This window comes from Gouania willdenowi, chromosome 2 (genome assembly GCF_900634775.1).
Source record: "Gouania willdenowi chromosome 2, fGouWil2.1, whole genome shotgun sequence".
NCBI classification, from domain to species: Eukaryota; Metazoa; Chordata; class Actinopteri; order Blenniiformes; family Gobiesocidae; genus Gouania; species Gouania willdenowi.
This window is the reverse complement of record NC_041045.1, coordinates 9,529,338-9,554,844: the sequence shown is the minus strand read 5'-3', so window position 1 is coordinate 9,554,844 and position 25,507 is coordinate 9,529,338. Positions and strand designations below refer to the sequence as shown.

Below are 25,507 nucleotides of genomic sequence, written 5' to 3'. Positions count from 1 at the left end.
TGGAATATCACTTGGATAGGTGTCATCCAGTTCCATAGAGACATTATGATGTTTTTCTACAGAAAACCAGGGACATTACAAAGGATGGATTTTTACGTCGCACTTACAAGGAAATGAGAAATGGGACTTTAAAGATGTCAGTGGGAGCATCATTTTGACGCCACTATCCGACTACAGATAAAACTTTTTTTTTTTTTTTTTTTTACAGATAATTTACTAATAAATAATTTAACCTGCAAAAAAAAAAATCTTCCTCAGTGTCAAAATCTTCTACCATTTTTAAAAAGATGATCCGAAGCAGAGTGATGATGACCAGGCTTTCTGTAGGAGAACAGCCTGTTCACTGCATTTCAATTTGGTTTCCAGATATTTGTAAAATTAGCTTTCAGTCATTTGATTACAAAACGCCATGTTCTTTGAGGCATCAAATATAGACATTTACCGGTAGTTGGTATTAATGTATCCCTCTGTGCTGTTCTTCCTGAGGGGTAGTTACAGTAGAAATGGATTTAAAATTGGGCAGCAAGCAACAACCTTAAGTGCACCCCTGAGAAGCAGAACAAAACAGTGGTGCGCATTCCTGCCAATATCTGTTTAACGTTGGTTGTACATAATTGGAAATGTACATAATGTTAAAAACAGACTAAATTTATATCCCAAAGGCAAAGATGTAACATAAAATGTTTAAAACTGCCCCTGATATGTAGTCAAAGTGATGCCCTGGTGTGATTATTTTAGTTGAAGTACTGAAACCAAAGAAATTTTCTTTAACAGCGATTGTTTAAATCAGTGTTTCTCAAATGGGGGTACATGTACCCCTAAGGGTACGTGATGGAACTACAGGGCTTAAGAGAGAGACAGTGGAAAATGAACAAATAAAGTGTCAGTATTGGTCCCACCCCAGGAGTGAGATGACAGGAAATGAAAAAAACTATAGAAATAAATCTTCAGGAGCCTGAAATTTCAGAACACACAGCCTTAAACAACTGTATTCTATAATTTCACTTTTTGAACAATAAATCTAGTTCAACTAAAATGCAGTAAATAAAAAAACTAACTAACTCATTTTGTTTTGGGGGTTTCTTAATATATAAATGGGGTCAGGATCCAAAAAAGCTTGGGAACCACTGCATTAAATACTGTTTCTTTCCACTTATTTACAAAGTGAGGTTCTTTAAAATGTGTTTTATCACTTGTTCGTACCATTATTATGATCTATAGTTGTTTTTAAATCTATGCAAAATGTTATAGTAGGACAAAAGGGGGTTCTTGGATTCAGAAATAAGAGAAATTGGATACTTGAGCCAAAAAAGTTTCAGAACCACTGGTTTACATAATTACATTCACATAACTTTGTTTGTTTTATTGGAATTGTGTAAGAGTTTGTTTCCTTTTAGGGTCTGAATTGATTCATGTTAAAGAATAATTTGTCCTGTGGCTTTGGCTGTAGACAAATTTTTATAATGCACTTGTTACGTTGCTAATGCACAATGCTTTCTGTTCTCTGACAGGTGCAGTAAAACATGCTTATAGCTCTTCTGTGTCACACTTATCTTTGATTCCGTGCCCTTCCAACCACCTTTCTCCCCCTGTCATGGTGAAGCAGACTCCAGCCCTTGATGAGTGCACCTTTGATCTCTCCTCACTGCCACCCCAATGATCTCTCACTCCTCCTCTGTGCTGGGTAGCGGTCAGGAGATCTGAACACTCGTTCTGTCCGAAGCAAATCCCCTCACCTCGAGGCTCAGCCTGCTTCTTTCATCCACCCGCCCCACTGCTTGAAAGAAGCAGTTCCATGTCCTCATGGGACATAGTCGGCATCCAAATTGTAGTCTGGAACTAAAGCTCTGGCTCTCCTTCCCCTAAAGCCATGTAGTTCTGTCACTTTAGCTGTGGAGCATACAAGCACTTGATCTGCCATGCACAATAAATGTGCATAGTAACTAGGTTAACCTACTTTTTCTTGGCTTTGCTACTTGTTTTGCTGTCAGTCTTAAAATGGCAAATCAATTCCCAGCCAGAGGGATGCATTTCAATCACAGCAAAGTCTAAGTTGTGGACTTGTTGTACTCTCAGTTCCCTGATTTTCATCAGTCTACTTCACAGGAAAAGTCAGACCGGACCAATCTTCCTTTGAGGGACTTACGAGCCTCATCTTGGCGACGCTGAATTAGTCACATCCATCTTCACCAACTCAGCTAAACGAGCCCCACTTTGCTCCCTAGCGCTATTACATATTCAATTAAATTCATGGGCCCGATGCTGGTAATCGTGATGAATATGCAAGGCGGTAATTTCTGTGTGTCCTGCTAAGCGTAATGGAGACGTTGGAGGTTGAGAAAAGCAAGCAAGCTGATTGGATCCATTGTCGCCACAGGGCAGAGAGAACAAGGTTAAAGTTTCACGAGAGGAAACCACAGCAAAAAGATGAAAAACGACAGATTCGAAGTAGAGATACAGTAATATGATCTGATTGCTGTAAAATGCACTTTCAATAGAGATTTTTCCTTCAACTGGAAGACAATTTAGCTCAGGAACCTTTAGAAAAGAAATGACAAAGTAGGGATGTCTTAGTAAATCAATAGAGTAGTAGTGTGATTTTAGTAAATAAGGCCCTTTGTGGGCTATAATGGAGGTGTGGTTGGATCCAAGCCAGGTCGAGTGTTTAGGGTACTTTTGAAAACCATTCCGTAGGTATAAAGTGATTTAAACAAGATAAATTCAGAACATAGAGTTTGTAATGACTTCATTATTTGTTGGTTGTTTTAATTGATCGTTCATTCATTGTCTGGTGCAAAATTAGTCAGCTAAGTTATAGTCTTGTTATCAAACCCACATTGATTAGTTTAAAGCTAAAAAAAAAAAAACTGTTCAGGGATTGGAATAAAGTCCACGCAAAGCTCTTAACCCAAATTAACACCTGTAATATCAACATCTCCACCCGTTTTTCATCCTTAATTTGTCTATAAAATGGTAAGTAAATGTCTTATGAGGAAGTTTTTTTTCACAACTTCCAATAATAATTTTTTTAGATTTAGTAAAAAGAAAACTCACATGAATAGCATACTTTTTGCAACAAATATATAAAATTTAGAATGTGTAAAACTATTCACAAAAAAAACATGTTTTTTTCCATATTTGTAAATGTGCAAAAACAGGCCATTTTATGGCAACTATTACACTCTTCTTCTCATTTCTTCGCGTGCTTTCTATGAAGGAGGAGACGTGATTACCGTAATGTTTGTAGGATGTGAGCAAAGCACAACCTGTTAGCTTTCAGAAACAGTTGGAATTTTACCAATAGAGGGAGTTTTAACAGAATTCAGTTTTCAGGAAATAGACAAGTGTAAAAAAACAGCAGATTAAATCATCGAAAATACGCGTGCGTACGTACGCATCATTTGTTGGGAGTACTAAAGTAGTCAAAAATCGTTTACCAGAACTGTCAGTTTAGTTCTAGCCATTTAACTCTTCTCCAAACACTGTTGAGATTGGCCATGACTCATGTTTTGGCACACGATTGGAGAAGGCCATTGGTTGCCTTAGAAACATACAAGAACAACTAGGTGTTTACACACGAGGGGTTTGTTCACTCTCCTTCTAATCACTCATCGCATCTACTGTGTTAAACTATTGTGAGTTCTGAGGAATCAAGAGCTTTGGTTAAAAAAACAAATCCCGGAATTGCTTTTCTCGAGAGGATCGATTTCATAACACAGCAGGGTTGCATTCCTTGGTTGAGTGATGAGCTGCTGCATTTGCTTGGTTTGAAAAGATTATTTGTTTACTAAGGCTTAAGTGCTCAGTGCAGAAAAATGTTCATGACATGTGAAGGGATGCTGGGAATTATTGTTGGGAGGAAATGACTACAACTGCTCAACCTCCAGCTACGTTGGAATCTCTGAGGCTACGCTTTGCAGTTTGGTTTCTATTTGATCTGCTTTTCCCTAATGTATGTCATAACTGGCTATTACACTTCTAGAAATCGTGCCAAAAGTGCTTAATAAGGTTAATTGAGTTACTGTAACTTTTCTAATGCATTTTAGTGGTGCGCTGAAAGCATTCGCTGCAAATATGCAAGATTACATGGCTGTTTTTTACATTAGCCCACCTGTTTTACAGTTATGATAAAAATGATTGTGGAAATGCAGGATATCAACCAGCACTCTCAGCCATACCTTTCCCTTCACTCAGGACCTTATCTCCAAGTCTAACTACTTCATCTTCTAATAAGTGATCTCAAACTGTCCAGTCTCTCTCCGCATCACAGCATCTTCTGTTAAAAATCAATGATGATGACAGAGTGAGGGAGGCAGCGGCGGTATCATCCAGCGCCGCAAATGTCACCTACACTGTGCTCTGCCAGAATGATTTTACTGATGATTCAGCATGTAGATGTGTTGCTCATTGTGATTCAATGTTTCTCTAATGCAGGGGTCACCAACATGGTGCCCACTGGCACCAGGTAGGCCGCATGGACCACGTGAGGGGCCCTAAGGAGCTCTAGCCACTAAAAAGCTCCACCTAAATTTCCAGGATTAAAACTCACAAAGATAAATACATATGACAGATGTAGTTATAGTACTGAGAAAAGTTAAATACTGCTGATAAAGTTTTAGCATTAACCATCTTTTAATGTTTATTTTCACTTAAACATTGTAACAAATGTTTTTAGGTGTTGGTGTGTGGTCAGTGATATGTTATACAGTATATATATATATATATATATAAGATGTATTTAAACAGTGTTTCATCTTGAAACGTAGCTTTTGTTAGTCACTGCTAACGTTCCTTATTATCTTGCCCTCTAATTAAAGTGAAACAGTGAACATGTGGTATTTAGGAAGTGCTTTCTTTTCCAACTGGTAGCCCTTCAGACTATACAGTACCTATGAAGTAGCTCACAGTTTCAGAAAGGTTGGTGACCCCTGCTCTAACGTTTTGGCCGTGCCACTGATCTAGTTCTTTATCTCACATACTGTAAGTACGCACCTTGACCTACATTCCTTACCAATGGTCATGAGCTTTGAGTAACGACTGAAAGAATTCGATTGCAACTGTAAAATGCTGAAATTAGTTTTCTCTGCATGGGTGGCCAGGCTCATCCCTAGAAATAGGGTGAGGAGCTCAATAGGGAGGCTCCTTGATTCCCCCTATTGATCCCAAAGAAAGTCTTGGGATCACCCCAGAGGAGCTGGTTGAAGTAGCTGTGGAGAGCAACGTCTTGGCCTGAGGAGCTTACCCACACCATCCGGACGGAGGGCATTTTATTTACCAACATATTTAAGATCCGGTGCTCTAATACTGTAGTAATTATTTACAGGACAAATTCAGTTTAACCGCTGAGGTTTCTTTGTAATTGTATGCGCAAGTTGAGGGTCTTTACAGGGTAACTGTAGTGAATTTTAACAGCATCTGTGATATTAGAGGTTTAGCCAGGTAACTTTATTTATCAGGAAGACATAAGCACTATTCGCACAGGATTAGTTTTACCTAGGGACCACATGTAATAAATAAATGACCCCCAATGTCTGCTTTTCATGTGGCGCATTCGCACAGGATAACCCAAGCCTGAGATTTTGCTGAAATTAAGTCACATTACTGATTAATTGAAATGTTATTAATACATAAATAAATCAAAACATAAAAATGGATGTTACGTAAAACTAGGAGTGTGACGATATCTCGATACGGCAATATATCGCGATTTTTTTCCGCACGGTCGATTATCGATTTGCTCGCGCTAAGTATCGATTTAAAAAAATATATAATAATAATTTTTGTTTATTTTTAGTTTTTTTTCAAAAACCTTTTTTGCTTTTTCACTAAAATGTGCAGGTAGGTCTTCACATAAATATTGTCACTGTTTTGTACCCAGTGGTTCCCACCCCTACGTAAAACATGCACATATGTGAAACCAGAGGTGGTGTAATAAATCTACTGGTCCTCCTCCTTTCTTATGATCAACTTCCGTGTGTGTTGACGGCTGCTGTTAGCAGTATTTACAACGAGCTAAACCATCCACAGACTGAATAAAAACATCAGCAGGACCAGAAAACTCAATTAAAAAAGGGTACACGGATTCAGATCCCGCCCATTTCTGTCCAAATCACAGAGATGCCTATTCGCATTGGATTAGTAATATCACAGGAACTCAGATTTCAGCAAAATATAGTAGGTAATTTGCGGGGGAATTACTTTTACTTTTACCAATAACTGACATGGCCGATTCGCACAAGATCAACATCACAGACAATTATTATAAATTGCATGTGGTCCCGAGGTAAAACTAATCCTGTGCGAATAGGGCTTTAGTCAGCACTATTTTGCGTATTTCGGACACTTTTCTAGGGTATTTTCCTCCTCTAAATTGCTTCAATGTCTTCCCAATGACGTCTTCCGGTAAAGTCTACTCTCACCTATATACTTGTGTTTCTCCAATGTGCCACAAGAGCTTACAAGAGCAGCTTTATACACATCAGAAGTAGCTCCCACATATGTCCTTCTGTTGTCTTTTGTGACAATTACAATGTATCCAACAAAACTAGAAGAAAAGCACTACAAAAACCTAAATAAATGCAACTAATGTAAACAATGACCCTGGAATCGACAACTTGACGTCACATATGACCCAAAATAGTTTTAGTTAAAGGTATGAAATTGTCCAAGTTTAAGTGTTTACTAGGTGTGCACTTCTTTTTTTGTAGCTAGGTACTGCTACTACTACTACTATATAAAACACAATCCATGTTAACATGAATAGTAACCTTTAATATCATCTGTACTCGTTACATTCAGTTACTGCAGTACTGAACTCATCTGAAACAGTAACTACCATGTTTTACTACCATACCGTACTCTAGTTCAAAACCATCAATATAATTAATACTATACAAATCATTTGCATTCATTGTGTTTAACTTTTCTTTACACCAATGTATCTATTCTTTCATTTTGAACTTTTGCATAAAGTTTATAAAAATCTCTTTCAGAAAAATGCGGGTTTTTTTCTTAGCATTTGAAATTTTGCAATAAATCCCATAATCACAGATGTGTGACTTCCTAAAATGAACTAATTTAGACTAAACTTTTGGGGGAAGTTCACAAGAAGGTAAACAAGGCATTTTAATGCAGAGGTGAATATGAGAGAAACATTTACAGGACAAATAAGGTAAGAAACGGGTGAGCGGCAGGCGAGTGAAGTCAGCCCGACTCTTTTCCTGAGGCTCATTTGTTCTCTCCACCATTCCAGCACAGTGGACAGGTGCACCGTCACCCACTGATGTATTCAGAAACAACAGGTGACAGTCCTCCTGCCTTTTTCATCAGTGGTACTAAAGCTTAAACTGCACGGCTTTACTGGGACTGTGCTCAAACTTTCTTGTTAGAGGATTAGGATCAGTTTGGTGGGTCAATAAGATTAAGGGTGACGTTAAGCCACACAGAGAGAAACTAACCAGAGGGAACAAGGGGACAGATGAGAGCAGGAGGTGGAAGGAGGACGACTCTGTCAGTGCCTCATATATACAACTGATGATCTACATTTGAAAGAGACGGAAGGAAAACGACCTCCAGTGCAAATAATTGCAAACATTTCTTTCATTTCTCCTTCTGAGTTTACCACGTCTCTGGACTGCTTTCAGCCCATTCTGAGGGTAAACTATAAAAAAAAGCTGAAAAACAAGTCAAATTATTGTCAAAATCACGAGTTAATTACAATTTCAGTGTGTCAATGTGGCCTACACACACCCACGCAGCTGTGCTCGTGTGTGTGAAAACCCTGCGTGAACTTTCCAGAAAGCCCCCAGCCTGTGAACAATGGCAACAACTCCAGTTTGAACACTTTACACACTACATTCCACATGCATCATTAGAAAAAACGTCACCCTGTGTAAAACATGTAGACCAATGTTTCTCAAATAGGGGTATGTGTACCCCTAGGGTACGCGATGGCACTACAGGGGGTACTTGAGAGAGAGAAAGTGGAAAATTAACAAATAATGTCTTGGCGTGATATGAGTGGAAATGATACAAACTATAGAACTAAATCTATTCAGGTACCACTAAATCAGTAATTTTTTCAACTTTGGGGTCGAGACCCCATGTGGGGTTGCCCAGAGTTTAAATGGGGTCGCGTGAAATTTTTGAAAAATTAAAATAGACAATCTTAAACTATTTCTATAATTTCATTTAGTAAAATATAAATCTCGTTCAACTAAAAATGTAGTTAAAAAAAAAAACATCTGAGCTCATACATGATCAAAAATGTATAAAATGTATAAATGTGTAAATGTATAAAAAATATATATTTGGGGTCGTCAGAAATTCTTGATATCAAAGGGGGGGTCTCGATCCAAAAAAGGTCCAAAAACCACTAAATACTGTTTCTTTCCACCTATTTACATAAAGAGATTCTTTAAAATGTGTGTTATCACTTGTTTATTCCATCTTTATGATCTATAGTTGTCCTTAAATTGTTTTCTAAGCAAAATGTAGTCGGACAAAGGGGGGGGGGCTTGGATTCATAAATAAGAGAAAGGGGGAACTTGAGCTAAAAAGTTTGAGAACCACTGATCTTGAGAATAAATATAACATATCACTGCACAGTTTGTATCACAGTTGTTTCAGACTCTGGAGATTTATCCGCTAACACATTAGCAGGCGTTCATAAACAAGCGAGCACCACCATACACCACTGTTTGACTGGGTCAGTTGAGCGAAACGCCTGTTCCCTGTTTGTTATAAATCTTGAAATAAAGCTAAAAAACCCTGAATTTTAATGGCCAAACATTTGTACAATATGATAGCACTATTTCACTCAGCAAAGAACTCCTATTGTAAAACGTGGAGGACTTTTGGTTGTTATGATTAGTCGCTGTATGTTTCCATTAGACTGAATGTATAAGCCTTCGGAGAATCCACATGAAACAACATTATTCTTTAGCCCAGGTGTTTTTGGATGTATTTGTGCATTTGACTCGCTGAGCACTGCTGCCCTCGGCCCTCAACAGTGCCAGATGGATTTTCTGGAAATAGCCAGGGAGAAAATTAAGAAGAGCAGCTGTCAAATCTGAAAAGGAAGTGAGTGGGAGGGAAGGAGGACGGAAGCGGAGGAGTACGGGGAAAGAGGAAATCCGGCAGAATTCACCTTGCTAAGGTAAAGTGCGTTGACATTCAGTGAACATCTTATTAGCAGATTTCACCCCAGTCTTGAAGGGATTATCCTGAGGCTGTCAAAATGCCACCCGGGCTTTCACCAACAAACTCTTTTCCAGGTGAGACTGATGGCCAACTGGGTGTTGGGGGGGGGGGGGGGGGGGGGGGGGGGGGGGGGAATCACGGAGCGCTACAAATGGATGACGAATAACACACATGGAAACACACAAGCTTCGTAAACAAATCAACTCAAAGCATTTTCATACATACACAGCTGCAATGACAACTACATGATTGATCTGCGTGGTCGGAGGAAATCATTCATGAAAAATTAGTCATTGTTGGGAAACGGCTTCTGATAATTGACGTGTTCCCCCCCCCCACACACACACACACACACACACAAACACACACACACACAATGTCACATGTAGGAAAATCCCCTAAGGCTGGAATTGAGACCGGAAAAATGGTCTCCAATTAGCCAGCTGAGGGCGGTTGCTATGGTGATTCCTAGTACTGATGAGAGGATGGAATATGGTAGGCATGGTCCCACAGCGGGAGCACAACAGATGCAAATTATAAAAAAAAGGGTGCAATGACAGAAAGTGAAAAAGAAGTACATTTCTCAAAAAAGAACTAGATTTCATTGATACAATACTTTATACCTGAATATTACATCTAAAGAGAAAACCTGCGTAGTGCTATCATACCGTGACGGCAGAAAATGGACTGAATTACCTTCTGACATGGAAATAGTTACTTTACTTCATAATTTTTTAAACAGAATCAAACAGAATGTGCAATATGACTCAAAATAATCCTTCACATGCATGTTTTGAGACAATGTCACATTTAAGCGTAATTTCTTGTCATAAAACAGGCGGCCTTAAGTCTAGCAGGTGTAGCAAAAACAGAAGGACATTTCAAATCTTGCGTTACAAGCTGATTTCAGTGCTTTTGTCGCACTTTGCCAGCAAAGAAATATGAAATCAATAACAGCAGTTACCTCATTTGACCATATTAAGCATTTTTGGCATCGTTTAAGGAAGTTTAATATGAAGTAATGAAGTCTAATTAGGGAAAGCGATGAAACTGAAACAAAATGGGAATGGGTAAATGGCAGACGTGAGTAAACTAAAACAGATTTTGGGAAATTTTGAAACAGAAAATCAGAAGCTCTACTTGTGTTGCTCCTAATGTTTTATACCATGCACTTTTATACTGATGGGCTTTTTATACCAGTGCACTTTTATCCGGATTAACTTTTATACGATCAGCTTTTTATTCCGACAGATTTTTACCGTACCTTGTGTTGTTTTTATGATAGCTGTGTCTGTTTTGGCTTGAATCTTTGAAGTGTACTTAAAAGTTGTTGGGAGGGGCAAGTGCAATTACGTTGTTCTCTGTGCAATGACAATAAACGGATTCTATTCTATAACGCGGGGCTGCGCTGCTACGAGTATGTTTTGCATATGTAAAAGTTGTCATAGTCCAATTTACTCAAACCAGATAACTGTTTGTCCGACATGTTTCCGTTAAATTTGCCATTTGTGACAATGTTTCTAAGCATCATCTGCGTGTAATTGACAAGCAATGCTTGCGTAGCAAAAGCATTCAGTTAACAGAAGTTATTTTACAATTCAGGTCTTGATTTCACGTTTACTAACCCATGTCAAGCTGCACAGTTATCCATATCTTGTACAGGTGCAGAGAATCCGGCCTCGCCCCCCCCAGCGCTAGCGTCCACAGGCTGAACCGGATCGCGGACTGCGTGTCAGGGCAAGCAAAGCCGCATGGCATCTGGAAGGAAGAACAAGACACAAAAAAATGTGAGAAACTCATGTGGTTCAAAGGGAAATGTTTATGACCATGAAAAACTGTGAACAATGTAATTTATTGTCATGGCTATTTAAAAAGAAATCCATGACCTCCAATCTGGGCAGTGCATCTGTTGATTTTACTGTGTTCCTGATGCGTGAACGTCGCTCACATCTCTGAGAAAAAGCTAGAAATGTGAAAATATGTGAAACAGCACTGGCCATAAGTTTCTTTCAATAGATCTATGAACTCAGAAGTGCTGGCTTTTCATCTGTCGTTTGCATCTGAGGCGAGGTGCACTCAGCGCCGCTTTTTCAATTACTTTCGGAAATTACTTTTACCTACTCAGTTCAAAGATGCACTCTGCTTTATGTGGTTTTGTATCGACAGAATAAAAAAACTCAGATGTGTGGAACAAAAGTTGGTCTCCAGCTGTCCACCACCTTTAGAGAATCACTAACCAAAAGGATCTTTTCTCTGATCCTGGAGTTAAATTTGTGAGTCTTGATGTTTGTTGGTGATTTTTATTGAACTTGTGCTGACAGACAAAACCTGTTCCTGTTTCTGCATCAGTTTATAATAAAAGCTGAACCGACAAAAGAAGAGACAAACTACTGATGACAGTGCTATCTATTCTTTTTAATCTCAGGTATAGTCCGTAACAGACCCCCGAAACAAAAACCTGAACCTTTTTTTGAGGTATTTTTGGAACAGTTTCCTCAGAAATAAAATACAGTATATAAAAAAGAGTCAGTGCATGATTCAGGAGAGGTTAGCTTAAAGAAACAAAGTGTGCACGCGCCAGCACAAAAACAGAATTTCAAAAGCTCTTTTCAGAACTGACAGATCTCTATGACAACACACAAGGTCAGCAAGTTGTGCGAGGCCAAGCAGAAAGTGTTTTCAGAGACAAGATCAGTGCTCCACAGATCAGTCAAGCTGCAGTCGATACGAAGGGTTGACACACAGTGGATCAATGAGTGACTCCGGCTGCCACTTTAACGCGTTAATTGCGATTAATTACAGGAAAAGAATAACGCTGTTAATCCCTGCTTCTTCTTTTTTTTTAGCACTCCAAACAGTGCATAACCTCTGTCATTTCATGAGTTCCGGATATACCTATAATACTGATGCACAGACTGACAATACAAAACGGGAGACTGCAGAGCTTTTCAGCTTTATTGGCATTAATTTTGGCTTTTAAAAACACTGCATGGAAAACTAAAGCCTAGTTGTGTGCCATTTGTGCAAGAAAGAGTTTGCCTCATCATTAACTACCACCTGAATGTAGCGGCTAGCACTGACAGCTAGCACGGAGACAGTGCCAACTGCAACATGCTGCGATGCAAGCAAGCCCTTGGGACTAGTCTCACATACAGCGGAATGTAAATGTCTACGCCTGCATCTGTTCAAGTCTGTTAAAAACAAACGATAAATGACTTTATGAAAACACTGTGCATACATTGTTTAATTAATTTAATTTCAATGAAAATACTTCAAGTTGAGGGCGTTTATCAGCAATTTTTAGGTGCGATTAAAAAAAGCTAATTGCACATTTTTTAAAATCTTTTGACAGACTGTGGGCCTCAAAGCAGAATTTTAAAATATACAAAATAAATCTGAAGTAGTTTGCTTGGCAGAAAGGTCATCGTGGAGACATTTTGGATCAATGCACATTAGAGCAAAGAGGGAGCACTGGTCGGAATAAATGAGCACACCTTTTGAAGAGTAGTTATTATCACCATGAAGATAATGTTGCAATTACCCAACAGTTTTCGCACAATAGTAAAATCACCAGCGGAGACGCATTTTGCGCTCCAATTTTCATCTCTAACTTTCATTTAGGAGTCGATTAAAGCTTTATTCGTTGGGACAAAGAGACAAGCTGAGCACTTCTGGTTTCAGAGTCTTCGGCTCGGGTTGATGGAGTGGCTTGAGTTGACATGGCTGGAAATGTGGCGGAAAAAACCCAATTACTGCCGCAGTAGTTGACAAAAATAGATGCTTAAATGAGTAGAAACAGCAGAGCGGTGGAGCTGCTTTAGTATGCAGAGCTACACGGTGGCTAAAAGGACTGATTAGCAGCAGAAACTTTGCACCGAGCCACTCCTTAGCCCATGTATTTACTTATGCATGCACAGACGAAGAGAAATGTGTGATGTTTGAATATTTCCCCTCACAGGGTGTTTCTAAACCTCGATTAGTTTCTTTACCCAGTTATCAGCTCACTCCTAATTCCCTTTGCAGCAAGTTCAATATTTGAGAAAACATTTGGACATTTTCTAACTTTGATGTTTCACTTTGATTATGTTTGTGACCAAAGCAGTACAATACTTGCTTTTGGATTTTTAATGCCGGGATGTCAGGCAGTGAATTATATTGAAATGACTCAAAGCGTGCAAAACATCGACGTGTAAAAGCAAACTTCTGTGCATAACCCATGATCCCCAGGCTTTCAGAGACTCCCAGGCTCTTTGTTCAATTATGTGCATCTTCTTTGAGGTTTGATTTAGAGGAGAAAAAGAGCTCAGTGTTTGCTTCAACATGAGAAAAACACAGTCAATGGAAATACACCGGTGTACATATGTGAAGGTGGTCCATCTTATCAGGTAACTTTTGACATAAGCAGAAATACTTACTGTCCCATCTACTAAAAACAAAACATGACAAAAAAAACAATAAGGTCGTCTTTAGGTATGAAAAGTTTAGCTAGCTCGGAGCCAAATACCCTAAAAAGTTGCACAAAAATATGGAAAATTAGTTGAAATTTGACTTGATTAATAGGAAAATGAGACCCATATTTATGTTTTATGTTTATTTTATTTCCTTTCGATTGTCAACTGCCTGTCTTCCTCAGGGGAGGTATGCCTTTATGTGTCCCAACAAGTTCCCTCATAAGGAAAGCATCAAAGCATTTTCTAATGGCTCATAGGGACAAATGAAAGCCATCAGAAAATGCTTTGATGCTTTCCTTATGAGAGAACTCATAGGGACACATTGAGGCCTATCCCTTCTGAGGAAGACTGGCAGTTGACAATCAAAACATGACAGGTGATAAAATTTCCTGAAAAACCTTGTCTGAATAAACAAAACCATTTATCCATTAATTTTCCACCCTATTTCAGGGTGAACAAACAAAACCTTAACATATATTTATGAAAAGAAGGCAAAATGAACGTACTAGAATTATTACATTAGAATGAGGCTTTTTTAGGTCATTGAGAAACAGCTTTAAACAGTCATCCTTTCAATTTCAATTGCTGGTGTCACATAGAGCCATGTGCAGTCAATTGGCCTCTTATGACCTATTTTAATAGTACATGCTATTGATCAAATAAAATAAATTATACATAAAAGATGCTTCCCTGAAACACAAAAGTGGTAAGAAAAGCTAAAGAAAAGAAACAAGACCCAGGTGCTGCAAATGGATGGTAAAAACTATCTGTAATAATGTGTAACAAAATACAACTATCTATTCAGTGGGTATACCTCGGAGGAATATGTAGCATAGGCATTTCTGCCAACACGCACAAAATATTGGAAGCAGATGCAAAAAGATCAATTTAGCACATAACATGTAATTTACCAAACCTGGAGCACGTTTGACGGCAGGTCGTAAATGGCACAGCTTTACTCACAGATGGCTGCAGTTATTTTTGGAGGAGGAGACTTGGGAATAAAAGGTGGCTCAGAGAACAGGTATTTTATGCCTAGTCATCATTTCTTGAATGCAATCCTTTCTTTTCCTATCTTTCATGTTCTTATTTGCTGTTCTTCTCGTTTTCCTCACAGCATTGACTTTCTCACAGACAGACTGCCATATTGGGTTTTTCTGACCTAGATTAGTCCTTTTGTGCGTGCATCAATCTGCTGTCCCACGTTGAACTCCATAACACCCTTGTTTAGATAGTAGAGTCTCCAGTTATTTTCATAAATAATATATATAGAGATTGTTAAAAGTGGTTATTGGCAAGAAATAACAGGTAACTGTGTTTACAAATGACCATTAAAGTCAAACAAACATGTTCATGTCAAACTTGGCATGTGTTTATAATGCACACATTGCAGCATTAATATATGACATACATATCTTTTTAAATGAATGCAAGACAGAAAATCAAAATCACAGCCGTTGCCAGGCAACAGTTGGTGGCTGGAGGCGGCCATTTCTAACTAAACCGAAGGCTGAAAGTGAAATACACACTGCGTTAGGCCATACGTACTTGTGGTGCAACTGGCCGAGTATATAAGCAAAACAATATGTAAAAAATCTTTTTCAAGAAGGAATTATGGAGAATGCATAACTATAGATACCAATTTATTGCTCACCTGTTTGAAACATCATTAGTGTGATTAAGTCAGTCTTTAAGCCCATCCATGATCTGCCTTTTCAGGTCTGTGCATAAATGTGGTATATTGCAGTGTTTTGTTTAATGCACGGCACATTATAATGTGCACGTCAGTACAGAACGACTAAAATGGCCTTCATATACAACTGTAAAGTATTCGCCTCTAACTGGCCAACCTGATACATGACTATATTAAAAAAGTAATGTGACTGCATGTCTGCAAGGGTTCTAACGTCCCTGTTTTGCTAGCTTTATGATAATTTTGCAAATATATGATCTGATCGAGTCTTGATCTTGTGCAACCCCGCAGGGAGGTATCGAAGCACTGGCACTGATAGACGCCGCTTTAAACTTTGCATCCAAATTGAGCAACAAACGGGGCCATTAAAGAGTGAGCGGTGCGGCAGCCTCTCCCCGGCCACAACAACACTCTTTGATTTATTATCAAGCTCAGCTCCTCTCTGTATAGAGCAACAGCCATGCTGATGTATCCCTGGAGACACATTGCAATAAAATGAACTGCCATTGTTTTCTTGCCGAACTGTACAAATTGCCTCATCAAAGCCACAACATGGGTTCTCCACCACGAGCCATTAATCAGTAGGGGAGACGTAGGCGCCACAAAATGCTGTTTTCCTAAGCCGAGAAGAGCATCAGGCTGACATTTGTTGATGTTTCTCAGTTTCACTTGGATGAGGACAATGTAGCACCATCAAGGCCAAAACATATCTGTCCCACGCACACGTGTCTAAACCTGGAGGCCTTTCTAGAAACACGTGGCTGCTCTGAGTGACTTTCTCTGATCGCAACCAAGCAACAACTTTCCTTCTACATATGGAAACCAATCCATAAATAATTCCCACCACTGTGGGAATACATTAGCGGTTCCCAAGTCTGAATTGTAATGATCTTGTTAACCTTTGATGGTAAAGTTACTGTGACATTCATTTTTCAAAACGGGGCTAGAGGAAGAACCAGTCCTTGTAATTTTCCACTTACAGCCAGCTGCTCTTATAATTCGCCACCCTTGTGTTCAGACTTTTACCATTTCTAATTGGCCTGAGAGATGTGAGGACAAGACGCTTGAATTTTATTAAATTATCAACGATAGATTGATTTCCACTTGGGGGACTTGTGCTATGGGGAGTGATTTTCTGGCTCAGCATTTGCAAGGTTTTATTTTTGATTCAACCAAGTCGATAGAATTCATCAGAGAAGATCACTGTGGCTCTTTTCTTCTCTTCACTGTCAGCTCAAGTACTTGAAATTTCACATCTGGATTGTCTCCTGAACAGACCTACCAAATTATGATACTTTGGATACTTTGCTAAACCCAAGAATTCTAAAATGAAACATCAAATTGTTGACTGAAGATACATAATATCAGACATTATCTTCTAGTAATGGCTTCTGCTTTTATACTTGTTGGTTTTGACAGTTTATGTGCAACCAAAACCAAACACTGGAAGTGGATGACAATGTTCATAATGAGTCCAAGTCTGAGACACACATCAGGAACCAACAATGTTGTCTACTGACTCTTCCAGGACAAACAACATGCAGCTCTTACAGCTTCAACAACAGTTCCAGCCCCAGCGTCAGGCTATTCCTGTACCTGCATTGTACAGTCCAAAGCGCTTTTGGCTGGACAAGACACACTTTCACTTCCACTAACAGCCATGATGCAAAACTGACTTTGAACTAAAGTTTGTCTAGTCTGCAGCAGAGCGGCGTTTGTTCAAAGCGCAGTGATATAAAAAGCCTGTGACACAACAGGATTGGGGCTTCACTGCTTGTTTGCGTCTGAGAAAATAGAAACAGACTGTTCCCGGGAGCTCGAGCCAGTGTGGCCATTTAACCCAGACGCACCACACTTACATGGCAAAGCAAACTTCACATCTTCATGAAATTAAAAAAGGCTCACGAGCGACTGAGTCTGACTGAACGCTGATGTTAATTACATTGAATTGAAAGAAAAAGGATTTCTTTAACGAGTAGGACTGGAACGTGATGATTAGTTTGGGAGGAGTGCTGTTCTTCTTTCTCTACACATGACTGCAAGTCAATCAAACATGTCTGTAGGCTAAGTCACCAATGAAACCTAACGAGGCTTGGCTATTGTTAAAAACATCTTAAGGCAAAGCCTTGAACTGGTTTTGACTGGATAAACATGTTTAAAAATACCTAATTTTTAACTCTTCTTCACAGACCTAAAGGTAAAAGTACACACTTTTCTCTTTTCTTGATACAAATCCTCCTAATTGAGTAGTGTGACCAACTTGTTTTGCAGAGCAAAGCATTTTTTACTGTACTTTTTTCAGCATTGGTTTTTATTGCAAAATTTACTCTTTTAAATAACAAACAAGCAGACATGAGGAAAGTATAGTTTCTTAATTAATTACATAATATATTTTATTTCATTTTATGAAAACATGACAAAAAATAAATTATGTAAGAGCTCTAGTTAAGTGTATAGGTGAGAGATTACTGGTAACATCGATGTGTTGTGAATGGGAAACAGTGGGAATACTAGTACAGGCACGACTTAGCCAAAAACTACTTGCATTGTAGTGTGACATTGTCTGGATATTATGCTAGTGTTTAGCAAGTTTATCAGAGCAGATATGCTTTGAAATTAAACTCTCTAATAAGCTTCTTAGTAAAACTCCGCTGTGAGTTTATGTTATGTGGTCAAAAAGTGACGGATAATTGAGTTAATGCAAAATACAGACATATTGTGACGAACTGTAGAAAGGTTAAATTTTGATATAATTGCTAAGGCTGCAACAACGAATCAATATAATCAATAAAAATCAACTACAAAAAGCATTTGCAACAAATTTCATTATCGATTTGTTGCGTCGTGGGATTTATGTCACAGAGCCGTTTGATTCACTTGCTGAGCTTTGTGTGCACACACCATGAGTGTTTGTGTTTGTGTGTGCGCACGAGTGATTGTGTGTTTGTGCGCACGAGTGTTATTGTGTGTGCGCACAAGTGAATTTGTGTGTGCGCACGAGTGAATTTGTGTGTGCTTGCACCATGAGTGTCTATGCGTGCATGATTGTTTGTGTGCGGGCACACGAGTGATTGTGTGTTTATACGCACAAGTGTTGTTGTGAGTGTGTGCGCGAGTGTTTGTGCGCGCGCAGTGTTTGTCTGTGCACACAGTGTTTGTGTGTGTGCATACGAGAGTTTGTGTGTGCTCGCATGAGTGTTTGTGTGCGGGCACACGACTGGTTGTGTGTTTGTGCACACGTGTTATTGTGTGGGCGCACGAGTGATTGTGTGTTGTGCGCACGAGTGTTACTGTGCGTGCGCCCGCGGCGTGTGCCACTTTTTGTGTGTGACTTGCATGTGTGCGTGACAGACACTTTTATTTTGGTTTAATCAGCTTAAGCAGGGTTTAAACATGCTTTATATATTAACAGTGTTCTGATTCATCAATTAATAGATTAATCTATTGACCAAATAATCGATTATGAAAATAATCATTAGTTGCAGCTCTAATAATTGCAGACAACTTTAAGCACAAAAAAATGTCAATAAAAATCCCTCCAAAAGTGTGAAGCCAAAATGTTGTACTGTGAGCTCACATTTCTCAAAATAATCAGACCAACACTCGAAACAAGGATTAGCTATGAACAGACCAAACTGTTTTGTTTGTGTAAGAATCCGATCACAGATCCCCAAAGAGAACTTTGGTTTAGCTAAAAAAAAAATAAAAAATCTGAGCCGAGACAAATCTGAATCTAACCTTGACTATTCTTGCACAACACGAGGCTACAAAGACATCTGACACATTATGTGAACCTCCGTGAACCTCAGTCAATGCATCCTCGCTGCTAATCCTGGTATAATCCTGTTTCAAAGGAAAACACATCAACTCGCTCAACAAATCCATAATGTCACATCCCACATTCTGCAGATCTTAGACTTTTTTCCATTCGCACCGACAGCTGCAATGGTATACTACCTAAACAACTGGAGGATTCACCAATTGTGAATGATTCGTGAAGATGTTCTATGCCTGCATTCATGTTTTGGTTAGAAAAATTAATTTCACACACTTGAGTCTAAGAGACTAACTAAACATTTAAATCTTACAGTTAAACAACAGCACAACAAAGTGACCCAGTTAGTGTTTTTAACTCATTTCCTTTCTTTTTATTAGTTTTATTTTGTAGACAACTACAAACCTAACGTGCTGCTCCCAGCTCAGTGAGATGTCAACATGCTTTCACACAAAGTGATTCATATTTCAAATTGATTCGCAATTTAGGCAGATACGTCGCTCTAGACGTCACCTAAATTTCAAGTAACAAATTATTAGCAACTAAAATACTGCAAAATAGATTGTATTCCCAAGAAACACAGCTTGGGGTTTTTGTTTAAGGTCTTGCTGCTCTGCTAAACGTATTACTCACACTCAACTTCTTAAAAGCACACCAAAGTAAAAGGCATGTCGTGAAAAGTTTGTTTTCATTGAAGAAATGTGCTTCATACAAAATCAAAGACTTCCAAAATGAAAAATGTGAAACTGAAGTCGGTCCACAATATCTTTCTAGAGATTACAAAAACCTTCTCAAAAAAAGCTTTATTTAAGTTGAACGGCTCAATTTTTCTGTATTTCAAAATGTTTCTCTTTTCCTCTTATGAAGATTTAGCATCCGATAAGCCTTTTTTTTTTTTTAAATGTAGGAGTCTGTAACATCTCTGTAACTTGGTAGTCTGTGAAATTGCCATAATGTTGAGTTGGGGTTTTTATCTTGCATCTTACACGATGAAAAAATAAATTAAAAGGAAATTTAACACAGCAAAAGCAAATAGGAAGACAAATGGCAAGAGCAGCTGTGCAAAGCTTTGCCTTTTTCGTGCGTTTGAGAGTTACAGTGTAAAGAGTATTACAAAGGCATACACAGGAGATTATGCTGCTAATCTGTTCCGACAACCACTCTGTCATTGATTATTAAAAGCTCCATCTATAATCCAAAGGCACACAGAGAGAGGGCTCCCTGTTAAACTGAATGCAACTATTGTCATTATCATTGGTGAAAAGCCAAATGAGCTAAAGATGGGAAAGATCAAGCATGCATCTGTGGCTGCTACTGATGTGTAAAACGTGTCGTAGGGCACCTTGTGTGTTTCTTTAGGGTGAACCAAAGGACTGATGTTTTTGTTAAACCCTACAATTGGTATATTAGTGCTGCTTTCCACAATGGTAATGATAAGCCATAATTAAAAATGGCATGAAATTCTTGGCTTGATGGAACTCCGACCAACCTTCTACCTTAAAGGTCCAGTATTATGCTATTTTTCACCCATCTCCATTTGTTCTAATAATAATCATAGAATTTGAGGTTTATTTTGTAAACTTACTACGTTGTCTCATGTCTCATTCAGCAGTAAGTAAACAATAAACTTCATCATTATATAGGTGTGACTAAAAACTCTGTTTTAAGTCCGTCACTCACCAGTGACGTGCTATGAGTGTGGGCTCGTGCACGCAAGAGGTCGAGATCGAGCAGGGAGACAGGGAGACATGATTGGTTAAAAGAAAACTTTTTTCATTGGTCAAAGTTATTACAGATTTACAGCTTCCACAGATGACAGATTCCCTTCGTTCCTTTTTCAGAGCACATAAGATCTTAATTTCTGTTAGAACATAAAGGAAATTTCAACCAACAACTTAAAAAGTATATCAGGAGAAAATCACCTACCCTACCTTTAAAGTGAGTATATTGTTTTGTTGTACCGCTGCGTCGCATTTGGTCACAAACATGTTAGATCATCACAAAGGCGATACGAGGCTGCTAAAAATGATAGTGCTTGCGCTGTGCTTTGGATTATCTATATACTGGATTATCTATATACAGGATTATTTATATACTGAATGTAAATATATTAACTGTGGGTAAAGGGCAGTGGTGGCCTAGTGGTTAATGTGGAATAGCAAGGGCGGGAGCAAACAGACAACAACTTTGGCCCTCTGAATGAGGCTAAAATAATGTACATCACTGTAGCAAAACCATTATAAAGTGATTTTTTCATAACACTGCCCCTTTAAGTTACTCGCAACCAAGTTATCCACACCTTCCACTTAAACTTGAATTCTCAGTTTCTAGTGACCTTCTTAAAGAAACCATGGGTGGCAAGAGATGGCCCATGCACTGCTCTTAAATTCCAACACCAACGGGAGAGTCCCCAATAATTCAAGCTCCACCTGTGATGCGGTGCCACATGCTGGACGTAAAATTGAAAAATTACAAACAGCGGATGATCCCCTGGCTGTGGGAAAAAGCCTTCTGTCGAGCAAACAATAGATCTCCCTTTCCTCCAGCAGATTCTCTTACATAAGACAGAAAATAAAACTCCTCTCTGGCAGGTTCTTCTTGTTAGGAAGAAATATCTCTTGATGGAGGAGAAGGGGAATCTTGTTACAATTAAAACAATCCCAAATGGCACTTTCATTATGACATTGGTCCATCAGTTACTGGAACGTGAAGCAGCGCCGACTGCCAGCATCAGAGCCCGCAGCAGTCGTCTTTGTCTCCAGACACCTCTGACACCTAGGCCTTCATTTTTTCTGTCAATCTCCAAGCCTCCATTTCCAGTTTTTTCTTTAATTTACAGAGTACTGAGCGCTAAACCATTTTGCCAGACCCGGCACGGATGAATGCCTTTTTTCCACAGGCATGTCGTGGAACAGATTGGGTTAAATATAATTACAGGAAAAGCATCAAACTGTTGGAAGGTAAGGACCTAATTGTGGACCTCAGCTAACAGACAATCAGCACTGCAGCTGCTCTACATTCAATCAATTAGAGTCGCTCGTCTTCAAGGCAGAGAGCTAGTGAGAACCTGGAAACTCCCTCATTGGTAAGGCCAACTATTTTCTGTGGTCACAAAAAACAGAAGTACATAATACACCTCCTTTAACGGAAATAATAATGACAGAATATATACTCACTCACATGCATGTTGCAGGATATCACACATTTACATTATTTTTTCCCTGTTAACAGGTGGCTGAATTCTAGAAAGAGATGGAAAAGTCAAATCGAGCCAATTCTTGCAACAAAATCTTGTACAACGAGTTTCCCACACTAACAATGGAACAATATCACACATTTCCAGTCAATCTATTTGAGTGCAATGGGTGGATGAATATCTAGTGTTGAAAAATCTTGTGCTACATATTCTAACATGTTATTTCGGTATAACGTTGCCTTCCGCTCATCTAAAGTATAGAAATCTAGAATTAATTACAATAGTTAACTAAATTAAAACCATTAAGCGTGTTTGGCATTTGACTTGTTTTGCTGGTAATGGCACTGGGAAAGATGTTGAACTGAAAACGTAATGGAAATGGGTGAACTATGAAATGGAATTGGGCCAAATTTGAAATGGAAAATCTGAGGCTCTATAATGGGTCTCCACATTTTCTTTAGGAAATGCTTTGAAAACAATCGTAGCAACAACTGGGACCAACTTGGCTACCCCCAATCAGCTTGAGTCTAGAAATGTCCCCACATTATCTCGACAAGTTGGTCTCTGGATCATGTACGTGTCCCCTGGGCCGAGGCATCCAAAACCTGCTCTCAGAAACTTACAGACATTCCCCGGTGGGCTTGGTTAGCAAACCTAAGTCAGGGATTACAAAAATTTGCCAATGAAATAACCGTAAACTAGCCAGTGGAAAACGGGCAGGCGTTACAAGTCAAGCCCTGAGATGAGCGAATAGATGCTTTAGGTTAGAAAAAATAAAGTGGGTGTTGATTTAACAATATGATCTACATTTATATTATTTAATCTGTCAGCATATTTAACAAAAGGCTAGAGGATTATCTACATTGGCTGGATGGAGTTTAACATTTAATTTGTGTAATTGTTGCCAACTTAATATCTTTTCAATTTAATTGCTCAGTAATCACCGATTATCCAGCAGTTGTAGAGGCAACATGAAACATTTACATCCAAACGATTTGACTAATGAACATTGGTAAGCGCGTGGGGAACAATGAAGCCCCCACACACACACACACACAATCCAACTGCACGCTAACTCCAGATGTCCACTGCTGGCTGTAATGATGCAGAGGAAGGCAACAAAGTACTTTAACCAGTTGGAACCAGCAACAAGTCCAGGCCTCTGGGAAGCTGCTCTGATATCATGGAGTCCTGGCTCTTCTCATCAGCATTCACCCAGGGGAGAACCTGCTGCTGAGGTGGATGCTCCGCCAGTTATTGGATTGCTAATCTCTTCCTGGGAGGCCTTCTGAAGTAGCCAGACAGAATTGGGGTGGGGGGGGGGGGGGGGTTTAAATAGCAATAAGCCATCTATAGGGAGTAGTTCATGATGAACTTGAATTTGTGTGGGGGTGGATATCCATATAAATGTCTGAAGTGTGTGAGTATGTGTGTGTGTGTGTGTGTGTGGCTTGCTAAGACACGCCCGCCTCCTGATTACTCCCTTTACGCTGCAGAGTTATTGCTTTTATTTGAAGAACGCTCCCTTCATAGATCAGCATGCTCGATAAAGAGAATTGGAGAGGAGGCGACAGGATGTGGGAATCATGGAATGCACGTCCAGATTCATCCAGAGCTGGGAAACAGCACCTGTGATTGCTCTACTTAACGTTGATAAATGCAGCGGGAATGGTGGACTTGCTCACCGTGGAGGTGGGTGGGGGGGGCGGAGGGGCTGTGATGTGATGCAGGGGAGCTATAAGTCACCATTGTGAGGCCTGTTTACAATGTGACATTACGCTGACTGCACGGAGACTCTCCAACAAGCAGCGACAATCCAATTAAAGACAACCAATTACAGTCCTATCGTATGTAGCTGATCCAAGATGGTTATTCTACTTAAATTACCTTCGTCTATGTCCTTTCTGCAGATACTAACATATACAACTACGATTCGTACCAACAGAATGTAGTATAAACAAACCTTTATTACAATCAGCTGTCTAAGTCGAAGTATGGCTACAAAAGCTGGACAATAACAACTATCTTTCAGACAGAAGTAGGTCACCTTAGCTTTGGTAGCTAACATCTAAACTATGACATATTGGCACGAGTTGTACGCGGTGTTCCCTCGACCTGTTTTTGAAGCATGCAGCCGAGTGTGGAATTGAATGTTCGTCAAGTATCAGAGTATGATTTTTACCTTTCAAAATTAAAAAACAAATCTGATGATCTTGTTTCATAATAAACGGTGAAATAACCTTTTCTGTGCAAAACAACAAAAATACATTACTCTAAACGAAGAATGTCCGATTTTTTTTTTTTTTTTTTAGAGTTTAACCATTTTCCTTTTTTCGATTTCATCGTTTTTACCCAAGTAGATGTTATTACTTACTATTAAACTTTGAAAAATCCAGCATAACATGCTGAATACGGTTAATTGAGTTAACTATTGCTATTAATTTGATATTTCTCCACTGCAGAAGTGTACAGAAAGCACGCGCTGAAGTCTTGCGAGATAACGTTGCGAGATGTATGTTGTTGTTACACTTGCTAAACATAAGGCCCACCTGTTTTACAATAAAATATATTGTAGATATGTGTGACAATGTCCCAAAACATCTAGGTTTGTGACGGTTTTGTCCATGTCGTCTAGATATTCCGACTGTCATATTGCAAGATTGCGGAACGACATTTTGCATGAGATTGGACATTTTCATCCATTTGTCCACCAGGTTTAAGTGGGAAAGTGCATATGCCATGTCATAATGCAATGCCCGCTTATGCAAATAAATCTAAAAAAGCAAATATTGCCATTTATATTTCAGGGAGTGAAATGCAAAAAATTCAGTTCATTTTCTACAAATCATTCTTATTTTTGTCTATTCATATGTCCTATCATAAAGTCTACTGACTGAAGCCTCACTTTCTAGGTTTTTTATGACTGAGCCCAAAGCCTGGTTGGGCAGTTGGCTTCAGTCTGCCTGAGTTATGTGTAATATTAGAGATATCCATTATTTATGCTCCGTAAGCAAAGCAACCATCCAGCCATCCCCGCCCTCTGGGGCTCCCTCTATAACACAGAGGCACAGCTGAAAAAGACTGAACAGGAGATATCTGCAATGCTGTTGTGTGCACAACATACAATCATCATTTATCTTCATTCAACTATCAATGCTGTTCTGTAAGACTGTTGGGAGCGTGGTTCTAAA

At 39.1% G+C, this 25,507-nt stretch overlaps 1 protein-coding gene across 2 annotated transcripts in view; it reads right to left on the bottom strand.

The window, feature by feature from the left end:
• LOC114478844 (beta-1,3-galactosyltransferase 1-like) overlaps nt 1–25,507 on the bottom strand; it is a 127,704-nt gene that overhangs the window by 75,163 nt on the left and 27,034 nt on the right. Inside the window, exon 2 of one of the 2 annotated variants that reach the window (XM_028472134.1) lies at nt 10,827–10,959. The exons of the other annotated variant lie outside the window; for it this stretch is intronic. The gene's annotated coding sequence lies outside the window, so the exon portion shown is untranslated. The remainder of the gene's footprint in view (nt 1–10,826; nt 10,960–25,507) is intronic. 2 annotated transcript variants of the gene reach the window in all.